General features: G+C 37.0%; 1 long non-coding RNA gene across 1 annotated transcript; it reads left to right on the top strand.

Moving 5' to 3' along the window:
• Positions 1 to 782: 782 nt before the first annotated feature.
• On the top strand, positions 783 to 6,119 carry LOC131564081 (uncharacterized). The gene is made up of 3 exons (XR_009275355.1): positions 783 to 826; positions 1,728 to 1,844; positions 6,020 to 6,119. It is a non-coding gene; the product is annotated as an uncharacterized LOC131564081 (long non-coding RNA).
• Positions 6,120 to 6,718: the final 599 nt, after the last annotated feature.

Raw genomic sequence — 6,718 nt, 5'->3', positions numbered from 1 at the left:
CTCTGCTCATTGATGTAAATGGATTTCAAGCTTTCTAAATATGAAAATGTAAAGTGGACTATGCATCTTCACTGGTGCTGACCTGGCTTTGAAAAAATGCTTGATAAATGCTGGGGTTTATTTAATTTAAATAAATTGGCTTTTTTGCTAAAGTGACTCCAATAGGCAAGGATTTCTGGATAATAAATTTCAGTGATTTGGTATTTCTCTGTTCAGGTGAGAAAGAAAGAAAAGTCCACAGTGAAATTAAGATGCATTACTTCCAGGCCTTACAAGCTATGAATTCCTTGGCAATTGGTTATCTGGCATAACTAATAAAAAAAAAAATAAATAAACCAGGAATTGTGAATAGGAGGAATAAATCTTCTGTAAAAATAGACTGTATTGTAAGGGGTTTACAGCTGTAGAATGTGTGTAGTTATTCAATGGGTATTTCTTTTTCCTGGGAATACAAGATGGGAAAATTGCACCTCTAAATTTACAGTATTTTTTTTCCAGCTGAAGTGAGTACAGTTCCTAGCAAATTAGGAAAGACAGGAAAATTGTATCAAATAATACAATAGCTTAATAATGCTGTAATAGGGGAGGTTTTCTGCAAATATTTACACCTTCTGCTAACTTTAGGTGTCTTTTAGAATGTTCTGTGTTCCCAAACACATCCATCTATCAGCATACATATTTGAGTTTTCATGAGATCAGTGAGAAGATGACTGATATTCACCTTTTCTTTTTGTTTAGGTTCTCCTTTCCCTCAGAAGAAAGCACACAGGATGTTTATTTAGGTCCATGCTACAGAAATCAGTGTACCTGTGCTGTAGATCTCACTGTGAGTTTACTAAAATGGGAGAACTTGATTTTGTTTTTCCACCACTGGATTTATGACTCCAATTTGGATATGTAACTCATAATCCTTTGGTCTGTGTTATTGGAATATTGCCCATCCTGGGAGTCAAAGCTGTGTTTGTCACTGTTTTGAAAACCTCTCTAGGATTGGGGAAGAATGGATGGCATTTCAGCACAATCAGTAGGGAGTATAAACCACACCATTTCCATAATCAGTGCTACAAATAAATATTAAATGTATTATTAATTAAATAAATGCAATGTGCAGGAAGTAGTTTTGCTTATACACTGAAAACACTTGGATATCACAGGTTATTATTTCACTTTAGAAAAATCTTCATTTCTTACATTCAAATTTTAGAGAGCTAATTTTTCATGCTGCCATATGATATTCAAGATAACTTTTTTTTGCTTTCGTGTAATTGGTCTCTGTAAGAGTTACACCAATCTCATGTGAATTCTTGAATTGCAATGCTTTGGTCCTCTGGGATTATTCTTTGGAACTGTTCTTCAGGGCAATAGAAGTTGGGAGGAATTAATTAAGCCTGAACTGTGTACAGGCCACATGCTGGCAGGATCTGACTGGTAATGCCAGATGAATTGCAATAATGTTGTAATTTAGGACACTTGATAGGACTATAGCCTTGGAATTGTTAATGGAATCAAACTTTATATTGATATAATTTCTTAACTTTATTTCTTAACTTTTTTAGAATTTGTATAATTTTTATAATTTCTTAACTTTTCTTAATTTCTTCTTCCTGGTGGTTTCATTGACATCTACTTTATTCAGCCTTCATCTGCTTTATTCAGTGTTTATTCCAAGTTGTCAGCACAGTATGTTCTAGTGAAGAAATTAATAAAAATGCCTTTTTTTTTTAAAGCAATTTAGGCAGAAACAAAGATGGCAAACATGAGAAGAGCAGAACCTCTCACTCTCAGGGTACTTCCAAGATGTTTTTCTTGCTGGCAGTTGCACCAGCCCATCGCTGCTGTTGGAGGTGAGAGAAGCAGAGGGAACATCTGCAGAGCTGTGCAGTTAAACAGAATTACTGGGGTGTAGCTCTGCTGCAGTGCCAGCCCAAATCTCACTCTTGGAACCCCACAGCCCCTCGTGCTGCTTCCTTAACCTGCTGCACTTCTCTTTTCCCCACTGGCATTGGCAATTGTGCATCCTTATCTTGTGTGCGTTTGTGGACAGATGTTCATAATTCACAAAGTTTGCTGGCTGTTAGCACAAATGATTTGGTCGTGGAAACATATTTTTAGATAAGCAGACACTGAATCATTATGGTTCTTAAAGGCAATTACTTAAATAAGTAATTAGACTAAGAGTCACAGTACTTTCATTTCCCAATTATAATCAAAGTGAGAGTGACTCAGACATTTCACTTTTATAGGAACGGTGACTATAAAGCAACTCAGAGCCTGTGTGTGATTGAAATAATTGATTTTTTTGGTAAATATTTTGAATTATTGAGTGTTTATTATTTTGTTAGAGCTTCTGTGGTAATTAATTATGTAAATAAAAACATCAACAACAGCCAGACCAGAAGTGAGCAGAACATGCAGAACGTTTATGCTGATTTATTGTTAGATATTTTTGGATTCTGATGCTTCTGCCTGGGTGGAAAGGTTGAGGGAAAACCAAAATATTAGTGGGACAGAAATTCCTGGATGTGATTGCCATCTTGTTGGAGGAGAGCTTGCTTGTTCTCAGCTGAAGGAGCTGTGAAAATGTCACTGCTCTTGGATCCCCAGTGTAATCTGGCCACTGCTCTGGATTGTGGTTAATACCAGCATTAAATGCATCCAACCAAGACAAACTCTAAATGGGAAGAAGTACCAAAGTGATACATTGATTTATTTCTGCTTCCATTTCCAATCTGGCTCTCTGATTTAAATGTGCATTTTTGGTTTGGGGTTTTGGTGGGGTTTCTGTTGTTTTTGTTCTTGATACTGATGTATTTTTAGGAAATTCTCAGATTTTTTTTTTTTAATAGGAAACCTTCAAAGTGTTTGTGTTTTTTTAATTTCTATTAGAGGTAACCTAAGAGAAATTGTGTTTTTCACAGAGAGCAGGGAAGGCTCATTCCATTATAACCACCAAGATGCTTTTTTCTGCCTGTTATCTCTTAAATGCTTCTGTTTAATGACTGTGAGCAAACTTTTACAAACCTCTGGAATAAATAGGATTTTTAGTCAAGTACACTGGGAGCATTTTTACATCAAACTTCCTTGGGTCCATTGGGAAGGGAGCATTGCGCTGCTCTGCTTTGACCCTTCAGCATTTGTCCATGGTGAAATATGGCTTTTTTAACACTTTTTTTTTTCTGTAAAGAGGGAAAGATTTCAGTCCTGAATGGTTCTTTATATCGTTCTGGAGCTGTGGTGTTTGTCATGCTGCATGTCCCTGGTTATGCAGCAGAATCTCTGCAATAACCAGCATCACACTCCTGTCCTCTGTCTTTATTTCATTTCTTAGTCCTTGGAGTCTAACTTGGAGAGCAGGTTCTGCAAAGACTCCCAGCAATCCTTTGAGGGCCAGATCCACCATTTCTTGCTGCTTTCCTGCAGAGTTTTGGAGAAGCAGGTGTTGGGCTAGAGACAGAGAAAAGTGCATTGGGAAATGATCCTTTGGTGGAACTCCATCAGAGCTGGAAGCTGATGACCCCAGCAGCAATAACCAATAAACGTGGGCTTCAAAAGTGCTTTTGCCTTTGAGAAGTAAGAATCCTTGAGATGCCTTTGCTTTTGGAAGCTCTAATAACCCTCCAAATGTGATTTGTACTCTAAAAGCTTATTTACAGAAGACAGACCACCGCTAATGATATTTGCATGGAAATTTCCCCAATGAATATTTATAAATATGAAATATGAATACAGCACAGTGTAGTGCATGTCCTGGCACACACATTTCTAGCCACAGATGTATGGGTTTTGTTGAACTCAGCACAAGTGACAAATCTCCCAGGGAAACACCAAACAGCTTGTTGCACATACAGATGTTCCTTTGGCACCTTATTAGAAAGCCTTGAAAACATACTGTTTTACTGGCAATAAAGCAGCAATAATGTCTTAATAGAATCTGAAAGAATAACTAAGTACCTCAAATGCCTGGAATAAAGGGATAATTGAAGTTGCTTTGGGTTTAAGCCTGGGTAATTTCTTGCTTTATAATAACTCAGGTGACTGTCTATCTAATGAAATGCAGCAAAGTAAGAGCACGTTATTGATAGAGAATTCAAATGTTTGCTTGTATCTGCAGTGTGTCTCTGTGATACTCATCATTGTAATGGAAGAAACAAATCATTTCAATTATAGCTCATTATGCTTAGCACAAGAAGTAACTCACTTGCTCAGAGACTTTTCTAAAACTTTGCAAAAATTTTGATGAGCGTGTTGCAAACTAATCTCACAAATAATTTGTACTCCCCGGTTTTTTGTTAAAGCGTGATCGCTGTCGTTGTCAGGCTTATTAATTAAAAATACTCTGAGCTCCACGGTTAGGTTTCTGTTATAATTTTAAAAATAAGGTGATTTTGTTGTTCTGAATTTTCACAACCTTTATGGTTTGGCTCTCAGGCATTTCTCTGTAGATTCAGGCCCTTCAGCATTCCAAGGAAGGCAGGCAGCAGTTTCCACCCCACTTTAAGAACTGACAGATGGTATTTAAAGAAAAGCTGTGAATGTGATGTGCGTGAGCAGCTTGATTTGCAACGTCAAGAACCAATTTTATGCCTTGAGATGTTTTGGGAATGTGAAGGAACAGTGGAAGCTCTGATCACCCAACTGAAGGTAGCATCACCTCCCCCAAAACTGTGGAGGGCTGCCTTTCCCAACCTAGCTCATTCTGTGAGGCAGAATGTGTGTGAAAAACTTGGGAAAAAAGGAATTAACAACCATCAGTTTGTATAGACAACGTTTTCCACCTTTTAGGAGATGTTAAATTTTCTTTTGGACTTTCACAGTGTAAATACCAATCTGTGAGCTGAGGCTATTTCATGTCTTGACCACTGCAAATCACCAGGAGTTCTTCTCTGAGAAAGCACCTCCTGGAGAAGATTTCAATGTACTTTGAGTGTTATGTGTCTCCATAAAGTTTAGGAACCTGTGGGTTCTTCAAGCCTAATTTTCAATGGTCTGGAAGCACAGCAAATGGATTTCTCCTTCCCTTCACTACTAATCATAGGAATTTAAAAAAAAAAAATCAAAAAACCCCAAAAAACAAAAAACCACCAACAACAAAAAAAGCCAAAAGTAGATTTTGTGGTTTTTTCCTCAAATTTAAATTTTGAGATGACGGTACGAAGCAGGACTGATTATCACTGGGGATTCTTTCAGGTCATTCTACCTGGCAAAATCCAGACATTAAAGCAACTTTCTGGAGATAACACAAAGTTTAATCAAGCTGAGCTGTTATGAATGATTGAGGAAGAATTGGAGAAGCTATAATAAAAACCCAATAGAAACAGAGTTCGGTGTTTTACTTGTGAAATGGTTCTTTGCTGGAAAACTATTTCCCATAATTGCTGTGATATTTTCTGCCATGGCGAGCCAGGAATCATTTGTCAAATGTCTGACAAATAACAATACAAAGTCTCTTTGAAGTTAAATTGCATGGATAAGGTAATTGAGAAACATTTCTTTCCTATCAGTTTTTCATTCCTCATTTGCATGAAGAAGTATTTAGTTTTAAAATCAGCATTTCTTGGCAGACTTTACTTATTTTCTATTCTTTGAATCTGTTTTCTAAAAAGTGGTTTCCTTAAAGTTGATTTGTTTATAACTCTGTACTGATGAATTGCATCATTTTGGGTTATTCTCATAATATAACATTTTGAGTAGTTGGTAGGAAAAAGAATTGTTTTACTGAAGGCAACAGACAGCAGATAATGACACAGTTATTGTAGATGAGATTTACTGAAGGAGAAAAATCTTGTAAATAAGAATTGACATTTCGAGCGATAAACTCTAACATTAAATAGTACACAAATAAAGCAATAGTTAGGTGATCTTAACAGGCTATTCCAGCTATAAAGTTATAATGATGTTATATTTCAAGTCTCAAACTGAGCTGGAGATGGAAGACTTAAATGTTCCAATTTTCTCCAGCAGGACAAATTCTATTCTGTTTTTTCTCATTTCATGGAAGTTCTTTCACTCTGTTTTTCAGCAGGTGCCAGAACTGTGTGGATTAGAGACAGAAAGGCTGAAAAATTCACTAACTCTGGGTTTGTCTCAGAATCCCCCTGGAATGGGGAGTAAACGTGAGGGTGACTCTGGTTCTGCAGGCCAGCTCCTGAGGAGAATCTGCTGCTGTGAAATACAGAGAATATTTCTGTGAGTAATGGAACGTTCACCTCTTGTTCCAGAAGTTCTGCAGAAGAGGTATGAAAGTGTTCATAAATTTCTGATAATTCCCAAATGGGATCAGGCTTCGCTCATTCTAAAATAAGCTGGGAGTTCTTCAGGTGGAAAAGTTTGTCAAGGTAGAGAGGAGAGTGACGTTTTTCTGTCACGGATGAGCAACTAAAAAGTTTTCAAAGCCGTAAATGCGTTGTTTTTTAATATGTATATTAAAGGAGATGATAAATTTCCTTAGAATTTCTCATCATTAATACTTTGGATGAACATGGCTACATCTGAATATCTGCATGTTAATGGCACTGCCATTGTTTATCAAAGCAGCTTCTTTCTCACTGGGGCTGATGAACTGCAGCCCTGCCTGAAGGAACTTTATAGAGCAGTGTCCACCACGTGGTGATGGCCAGATTGCTCTCCATTAGAAAAGACAACAGGGGTTTATTTATCAGTATTAATTTTAATTAGTACATATTTGTTGAGAAGTAATTCAGCAATCATCCCTGGAATT

The sequence above is a fragment of the Ammospiza caudacuta genome, chromosome 14, assembly GCF_027887145.1.
Source record: "Ammospiza caudacuta isolate bAmmCau1 chromosome 14, bAmmCau1.pri, whole genome shotgun sequence".
Classification (NCBI taxonomy): Eukaryota; Metazoa; Chordata; class Aves; order Passeriformes; family Passerellidae; genus Ammospiza; species Ammospiza caudacuta.
This window is presented reverse-complemented; position numbering and strand designations above follow the sequence as displayed.